Source organism: Erinaceus europaeus, chromosome 15, assembly GCF_950295315.1.
Source record: "Erinaceus europaeus chromosome 15, mEriEur2.1, whole genome shotgun sequence".
In the NCBI taxonomy this organism is placed as follows: Eukaryota; Metazoa; Chordata; class Mammalia; order Eulipotyphla; family Erinaceidae; genus Erinaceus; species Erinaceus europaeus.
Window position 1 is genome coordinate 53,136,203 of NC_080176.1, and position 9,544 is coordinate 53,145,746.

The following is a 9,544-nucleotide window of genomic DNA, read 5'->3' on the forward strand; positions in this document are numbered from 1 at the left end:
TGTTTAAAATGACAAGTCTTCATAACAAAGGTTTCTCTCCCTGTGTATTAAAGACCATGTTTATGTATGTGCTTAAAGTTTGGTAAACATTAACTTTGAGGTTAAAAATATAACTTCAAGGCTATATTCTTACCAGACAGAGTAAAATGAAAAAGATTTTCAACATAGTTCTCATAAAGGTAAAATTAACTTACATTTAAAGTCTGAGTTAAAAATTAGTTAAAAATCAATATATTTTAACTAAGTTAGTCTAAAAAAAAAACCTGTGCACACCTAGGTTATGTCTCCATCTTGAATGGTTGTAACAAAAGGTTAAATAGACTTATTGCTATGTAAAACTCTCAAATTCCTTCTCAATTAGAAACTGTTAGATTGCGCGATGGTTATGCTAATGATTCTCATGCATGAGGCTCTTTTCTTCCCATGCTTCTTATGTTTACCTTTCCACATTCTATTGTTTAAACTTTAAACAACCTTAAAATCATACTAAAAAAGACTTCCATTTGTAATAGAGTTATAAATTGTGATAAACTTCTAACCTGCTAGAAGTTTTGTTTCATAGTGAGTAAATTGCAGCTGTCAAGTTCTCTACAGAAAAGCGGAATTCCAACAGCTGACCTTCCTCATCAATGTTCCACCCCCTGGCAATTCTTCGGTAGACATCTGCTTTGGACTGGCACTTCTATGGGACTCACTGGTACACCTCTTGGACACTTTGCACAAAACTAGCAGTTTCCCTTTATGCTGCTGGGTTTCTCAAAGACTGACTGCAGCCAGCTGCCTTGGGTTCCCTGCCACCATGCTAGAAAATGCCTGTCGAGGCAAGTAACGCCCCTCATAGGCAAAAAAAAGGTCCCCCTCAGGCCTTCCCTTGGCAGCACACTGGTTCTTGTTGCTCACTTACATGTTCCTCCATGTTTGTACCAGTTTCTTTTTTTTTTTTTTTTTAAATGCCTGTACAATATAGGTTTCTGTTCACCCCACACCCCTGATACTATGGTCATTTAGTTAAAAATAAAATGGGGAATTGTTGTATGCTTCACATTGGTTTTGGTCTCATCCCGCCCCCCCCACCGCCTCTGGGAGATTGTGGTATGGCCCCTGCTAGTTTCACCGGCCCTCTTCTCCCCATCCCCGGAACCCCTACAGACTTCCAGGGTGCTGGCTGCAGCTGCTGGAGGAGGAGGATTCAGGACAGATCTGTGTGTGATTGGTTTGGGTTAGTTTTTTTTTTTTTTTGGATTGAATACGGTATTATTTATTGAGGTCTTAAGTTTCACCCCTGTACTTGGATGGGATGAGATGAAGAGATTAGAAAGAGACTGGAGGAGACAGAAAGTAAAGCCCAATACCCAAGCTGAACATCTACCCAAGGTCTTAAGACTTTCCAAAGGAATCCAGGACTGGAAGCTGGGCTACAAGGTTCAAATTCTGGGCAGGGCCATAGAAATGCTGGGTGGAAGGAAGAGTTCCACAACTACTTCCATTCACACCTTCAACTAATCTCTCTTCAGTCAACAAGTTAATTTGAACACTAGTGATCTATAAGGAGTAATGATTCTCCTGCTGGTCCTCTCCCTTTACAAAGCCACCTCCTCAATGTCAGTGGGCACTGAGCTTCTCTTTGAGCCTTACCAACCTTATCTATATCTCTTCACAGGGAGAACACAGATACTGAGAGATCCTGTGCTCAGAAACCAGGCCTCATTACCTAGTAACTTTGGTGAATCGGGTCCCATCACCCTGAGACCAAGGACCCTAGGTCTCTTCTTCCCCCAAAGGGGGCTGGTTAAAAAAATGGGGAAAAAGTGAGGATGAGATAATCAGTCCAAAGGTTCACAACCCTCAAAAAAACAAACAAACAAACAGGTCACCTAAAATGGTTGCAAACCCAGAAGCAAGTAAGAACCCAAACCATTTCCAGTGCACTCATTTCTTTCTACGGATAATGGTCCAGCCATCTTCTACTATATCTTCTTCCTTAATGGTCTGGGAGTCTGGATTAGAGGGTTCAGGTTGGGGGCAGACCCCATCTGTTGCTGTCCCATCATTCATAGCTGTAACCTCCATTTCTTCCATACTGTCCACATCGTCTTCATCCTCATCGGCTTCCCTAGCTGTTGTAACCATGGTGGCTCTGACTCTGTGCATTCTTTGGGCAATGTGAGAGGCCATCTCCCTCAGTGCAGCCTCATCACCCCTCCGGAAGTGATGGAACATGGTCTGCAGCTGCTGGCTCACCTGGGGCAAACTTCCATCCTCCACAACTGTATCAAACTCATTGGTCATGAGTTCACCAAGGAAGTTTTCCACCTCATCTAGTTCCAAGTCAGCATTGCGGAGGAAGTACTCCTCCACAGCACCTCCCAGCCACTCGGCCTTCTCCTGGCTGTGTATGCCCCCGAAGCCATTCTCCACAGCAATCTGCAAGGCTGGCCAACCTTGTAGAGCCGCACGGACCCCAGCCCGGAAGACAGCTCGTCAATCTTCCCCTCTGCAAGCCATTATCCTGCTAGGGGCCACGTGATGCCCAAGTGGCCCCAGGTTAGTTTTTAAATCGTTGTTCGTGAATAAAGAAATACAGCTTCCCGGCCCAGCCGTGTGTCCACGAGTCTCAGTCTACCACCGTGAAGCTAGCCCGGCCTGCTGGAGCCCCGAACTTTAACGACAGTACAGGGCTATATATAAGTATTAGCTCCATGGTATGGATGGTATGTGCTGTGAAACCAGGAAGGAAAATATTCACAATTGCATTGAGAGTTGAGGAGCATCCCTTGGTTGGGTGTTGGGGACATTAGATTGGAACTTTCATTTATGCATGTTTTTTCTTTTTAACTAAGAATATTATATATATATATATATAAATATAATTAAAACAAGAATATATATAAATATAATTAAAACAAGATGTATATCTATATACATCTCAAATGATCTAAAGAGGAAACAGAGAGAAGCTTTATAGTCTGACCTTTTCAGACAGAAAAAGAAGAGAGGGAGAGGAAGAGAGAGAGATAGAGAGAGAGAAAAGATAAAATAACAACAAAATCCCCATTAGTTCTGTGGGTGCCAGCTCAAATTTGTGTTGACCATAGACACAAAAAAGGACATTTTTCTCATAGGATGTCATTAATTTCTAAATAAATCCCATTAGTTATAGTCTAGATGGATAACACATCTTCTATTCCACCAGGGCAGTGTGACTGGCCCAGAAGACAGAAGCAGAGCATGGACAGAAACCCTAACACCTGACACAGTAGACAATTGGATACCTTCCACTCAGTCCAACAGGAAATGCTCTCCAAAATGAGTCTGAGATGTGTATTTTGTTATCCGGGAGCACTGCACATTGTTCATAGAAAAGGCTGAATGAATGAATACATGATCTCAATGGCATTACTTACTATTTGATTAACATAGAAACCGTCTTCTGCTTGTTTGCTCTTCAGCTATCTATTGTCTGTTTTGCCTAAGTGCAAAGCATAAGATTAGTACTGAAAGATACGTAGCATTTAAGTAACGGACATAATAAAAATTCTCTACATGTGATTACTTCATTATGATACCAGCTTCAGAATGTGATCTTCTATAACCCAAAGGGAAGAAATGTGTGATAGTAAAGGATCTTGTTTCTATTTAAAGTTTAGATGTATTTAAGCAGCTGTAATGGTTTTCTTTAATGTGTTCAGAGGAGGAGTAGTGTGGAGACCTGCAGGCTGTCTGTCAGCTCCACGACTGAGGAGCTGTGTGACATTTGTCAAACCAATTAACCTCTCTGTGTTTGAGAGTTTCCATGTTTTGAAGAGGTTAAAATAATACTTGTTTCTATAGCTGTCTACACCTACAAAGTGAAAGACATGTCTTAGGGGAGCTAAGGCAATTATTCAGATGATTCAGGCCAAAATCAATCCTGCCATGAAGGAAAAGGAAAAAACAAAAAGCACATTTGGACCTCAGCTGTCCAGATTGCCTGTCGACATCAATCAAATTCACAGAACAAATGGTTCAAGCCTTTGCTTCCCTCTGCTTGTGTAAAGAAAGCACCTTTAGGGGCATATTAGCTTGTTAAGACCAATGAGTGAATCATTAATGACTTCAGGCCACTTAAGTTGTGGATAAGAACAGTTGAAACACACAAAAGCCACAGATTACCAGAATGCCTGGGTTTTAAAGGATACTTATCCCTTAAAATCACCTTCAAAAATATCAAAAGGGCAGGGGTGGTAGAAAGGAACCCAAATTTGGTTTTGTGTCTAGTAGGTACTGGACACTCTGCTGATTCTCAAGTAACATAATCAATTGCTGGCAAGCTGGGCTCTGGAATCTGATTCCAAGTCTATGAGCTTTCCACCATATAATTCTTGTCCCTAGTGCATGCCCGATATGATTCAATAACATTCAATCAACCTTGATGTGTCTCCATTAAATGCCAAGGTTTATATCAAGAGCTAAGCACAGCAATGTGAAAAAAGATGTGAATGAGGCTGGTCTGTCTGTCATGCAGTCTTACTTTCAGAAAGTGAAAGTGAAAACACATTATCCTGACAGGAATCTATGTGGACCATCTGTGTGGGAGCATAGGGAAGGGACTGAGCCACAGTTTCCTAGAGGCACTTCAAAGTTCCATAGTAGGAAATCACCGTTCCTTGAGCACAGAATCAATTCCCATTTTGCATTAGAGCAGAAGTTAGGACAAGGCACATACACTGCTTGACTTTTCAGAGCACACCTAGGCAAATAATGATGGAATAGCTGTTTAATCTGGCTGTTATATTAGAAATTATAAATGGAGAATGTATTGTACATTACTTGGTTGGCTAATGCCAAAGTAGATGGTACTGTTATTTTTTAATAGTGTCTTAATGTTATTTTATAAAATTACAGTGTTATAGTTGCATATTTCATTATTCCAAAAGCTGTGTGCTCCCAGCCAGAGCTACAAAGATAACCACAATAGCTCTCAGAAAGTCTTGGAGTTTTTCTGCTTTTCCTCTTTCCTCTTCTAAAATAAGTTTATATCTTTCAATTCTAGATAGTACACATATGAGTGAAACTATCCAGTAGTTGTCTTTTACCTCCTCAGTGAATTCACTAAGCATAATTATCTCTAGTTGCATGCATTTTGTCCGGAAGGTCACAGCATCATCTTTTTAATTGCAGAGTAGTATTGCACTGGCTATAGCCCAGTGACTTCATTATTGAGTTGTCCATTATCACCATTATTAATCAAACATTATCTTAAAACATTCCATAGCTCAGGGTATGGCATGAGCCCTGGCATGTGTGTAGCCTAGATTGAAGTCCTAGTGACACTTGATAGATTATAAGGCAATGGAATAAGCTCTGGCTCTATGGTCTCTCTCTCTCTCTCTCTCTCTATCTCTCTCTCTCTCTGTCTCTCTCTCTTTCTCTGCTTCAGAAATGAGTTCCAGAAACACATTTGCAAAACCATCAGTTTCTACACACAAAAATCAAAACAAATAAGCAAGCAATAAAAAAGAAAAGAAAAGCAAGAGAGTCATGGCTCAACCTACCCAACACCGTGTCCATAGAGAGCTGGACTACATTCTGCACCCCATAATGAATTTTGGTCCATACTCCCAGAGAGAGAGAAATGATTGGTAGGTGACCAGAAGTCTCTGAACTCTAATTCCATTTAGGACCCAAAGAGAGAAAAGAAATAAAGAAAAGAAAGGAGATTCAGAAGTAATAATTGGTGTAGGTATATGATATAGAAAGGAAGAGAAGGCAGGGTCTTAGAAAAAAAAGGCTATATCTATCTATCTATCTATATTTTTCTCTATCATTTATATATATAATAGTCAACCCATATTTGCAACCTTGGGAGAACTTATGTAGTTTTATGTTTTAAATGGAGGGAAAGGGGATACAGAATTTTGGTGATGGGAACAGTGCAGAATTATACCTCGTTATCTTACAATTTTGTGGATCAATATTACATCACTAATAAAAAAGAAAAAAAAACAAGATCAATTCAATATGTACCCACCAGACAGTACACCAAGGTCCATATAGATTAAACAGTAGAATCTTATTGAAACATTAATCAAAAACCTCCCCAGCAACACAAGTCAAGGCCAAGATGGTTTTACAAATAAATTCTACAAAACCTTTAAGGAGGAGCTGCTACCTACAATCCTCAAGCTCTTCCAAAATATCAAAGATGCAGGAATTTTTTCCAAAACCTTTTATTTGGCCAACATCACCCTGATACAAAAAACAGAAGGGAGATAGAGGCATGCGCGCGCGCGCATGCGCACGCGCACGCACACGCACACGCACACGCACACGCACACACACACACCACAGGCTGATATCCCTGATAAACACAGATTCTAAGATATTCAACAAGGCACCAGGTGGCAGTGCACCTGGTTAAGTGCTCACGTTACAGTGCACAAGGACCCTGGTTCAAGCCCCAACCCCCACCTGCAGTGGGAAAGCTTCACAAATGGTGAAGCAAGGCTTCTGGTGTCTCTCTCTCTCCCTTTCTCTCTCTCTCCCTCCTCTTCATTTCTGGTTGTTTGTATCAAATAAATAAATAAGGATAATAATGGGTATGTTGCCACTTGGCACCGCGGAATTTCAGCTTAAATAAGATCTCTAGCACAGAAAGTTAACTAGATATGCATTACTTTTAAAAAAGGGGGGGAAAAAGGAACAGGAAAAGAAAAAGGAAAAAAAAATGCAATATGTCACAATAAGATTTTTTTATAAAACTACCAATAATTTGCTAAGTGAATGCAAACAGAAATTTTATTGGACAATGATGTAGCTCGTATAAATGAAAAAAATACTGATGACATTGAAGATAGAGAGGCAAACAGTGTTTGAAAGGGCCTTCTGAATAGCCATGCTCAAAGTTAGGACTGTGACAAGGCTCTTAGATTAGAGGCATTTTCCCCAATGACCACAAGTTAAGAATTGAAATCAAGGGAGACAGATGGTTAACATGTAATGTTATAGCTGGGAAAGAGGCTAATAAGTTTCCAGGCCTCCTGTCCACAGGGCCAGCCATCTCACTATGTCACCAAGCAGGAAGACTGCTGTCCCTCTTATAACCAGTCTTCTGAAACTGCTTGTGTGATGTGGCATCTGATTCTCAGTAGTGTAATAGTGACTCTGTCTACTTAGCCTAGCGAGGTTGTGACTGTAGGCCAGGGTTCTGATTACCCAGTTAGAAGGAAATACCTTTCTAGAAGACTGCAGAGAAGATGGATATAGATTAGGGCTCCATTATCACAAGAGGTATAAGGATGTGGACAAACTATGGTTGCAGGGTTCTGCCAACGGAACCTGGGTTGTTGATTTGAATTGAGGCTGATAACTAAAGTGTGTCATGTAGATGTTCTCCAAGGTTTATTAAAGTATTCCAGTTAAAGCTAGAGTAAAACATGGCACATCTTGTCCCCTTAATCCTTGAAAAAATATGTTTGTTTATAATATTTTCCTGAAACAATTATGCTACATAACAAAGAAAATATTTTGTTGGGAATTTTGTTGTCAAGATGACAAAAGAGAATTAGAATAAAGAAGGGGCTGGGTGGTGGCACACCTGGTTGAGTGCACGTGTTACAATGCACAAGGACCGGGGTTTACCACCTGCAGGGGGAAAGATTTATGAATGGTGAAGCAATTCTGCAGGTGACTGTCTGTCTCTGTCCCTTTCTATCACCCCTTTCCCTCTCAATTTCTGGCTCTTTCTATTCAATAAATAAATGAAGATAATAAAAAATTATATATATATATATATATGTATATATTAAAATAACAAAAATGTTTGTCACCATCACAGCCTGCCTTGCTACAATTCACCATGGAACAATAGAAACAGTCTTACTTATTTCCCTACCACCAGGGCTTCATTGCGGCTTCAGGACTGCATTGACTTACTGTTCAAGATGGACTTTTTTTTTCAGAGATAATGTGAATATCAGAGAGGGAGAAAGAGACAAAGAGAAGGAGTAAAGATACTACAACACTACTTTTTGTGTGATGCTTTCATGTATTGACAAGGGCTTTATCCCAGGAACTCAGGCAGATGCCTGAGTCAAGAGGCCTTTAGCAAGTGAGCCATCTCCTGGTTCTCCAAAGTCTGACTTTGTGATACTCTCCATTCTCACTACCACTATCTATCCTGTAAACAACTTTCACCTGTGTTAGGAGGATCAGTGGAAATAATGAATGCTGAATGGTATAGAAAAATATATAGCTATTTCAAAAAATGAAGCATTTGTGATTGAAACATTCCTGTTTATTGTTTTCTGGTCAGTAGTGTTCAAGAAAAGTTGAACATCAACTTAAGAGAGGAGAGCCAATGATGAAAAATATGATGACCTCATGAACACATTAACATCTCCATGCTTAAAAGAAAGATTTGAATACTTAGTAATAAAAACTATGGTTGAAATTCTGAAAAGTTGGATGTCTACTGATATGTCCATATCTCTGGGTCATTACACTAAACTAATAAACTAACCATCTCCACTGGCTAAAATCATTCTCTTTCAAAATAACTAAGGAGTGTGAGTTAGTTTCATGCATTTTCAGGGAGAACTGGATAAGATTGCCATGTGTAGCAGCACAAGCAATGCTTTATACAACTTTGCCACAACAATTCCATAGATTTCAATGAAAATAGATTTCCCTAGAGTGGTATTATATAGCACTCTTAGTTCTGATAATACTAGAATGTTTTTGGAAGCCTTGAAAAATTTAACCCAACTTGGATTATAATTACTTCCTTATGTCCAACAAATATAAAAATGTATCTTGGGGAGTCGGGCTGTAGCGCAGCAGGTTAAGCGCAGGTGGCACAAAGCACAAGGACCACCATAAGGATCCTGGTTCGAACCCCGGCTCCCCACATGCAGGGGAGTCGCTTCACAGGCGGTGAAGCAGGTCTGCAGGTGTCTATCTTTCTCTCCTTCTCTCTGTCTTCCCCTCCTCTCTCCATTTCTCTCTGTCCTATCCAACAACGACAACAATAATAATAACTACAACAATAAAACAACAAGGGCAACAAAAGGGAATAAATAAATAAAAATAAAAAAAATTTTAAAAATGTATCTTATTAGGGATTTTTTGGCTCTAATGATGATAACAAATCTCTTCTTTGGAGAGTCAATTCCTCTTTCTGTAGAACTGGTTTTTGTGCCTATTTCTCTGATATTGGGTTGGAAAAAAGTGTCTCTGACATGCAGGAATTCAGGCATGTAGTAAATAGTCTACTTTGATGGAGTGACTCACATTTTGTATGTCTGTGTGGTGTCACACTCTGGCCTTGTATATGAACAATTTCATCATTCCTGGGCTCACCTTTTCAATCTTTATTGCTGTTGTTGTTTGTTTTATTTCGGAGAAATAAAGATCACAACACCAGAGCTTCACCTTGTGGTAATCACATGTAGTGCTGGGGCTTTAACCTAGACTGTGCAATTAAGTTATCTGCCTTAATAGGTGAATTATTTTCCAGACTCCACTGCATATTCATTATGCCAAAGCTTCTGAGTCAATCTTTAAT

General features: G+C 39.8%; 1 pseudogene; it reads right to left on the reverse strand.

Moving 5' to 3' along the window:
- Nucleotides 1-1,204: 1,204 nt before the first annotated feature.
- LOC103118039 (pre-rRNA-processing protein TSR2 homolog) lies at nt 1,205-2,505 on the reverse strand (annotated as a pseudogene).
- Nucleotides 2,506-9,544: the final 7,039 nt, after the last annotated feature.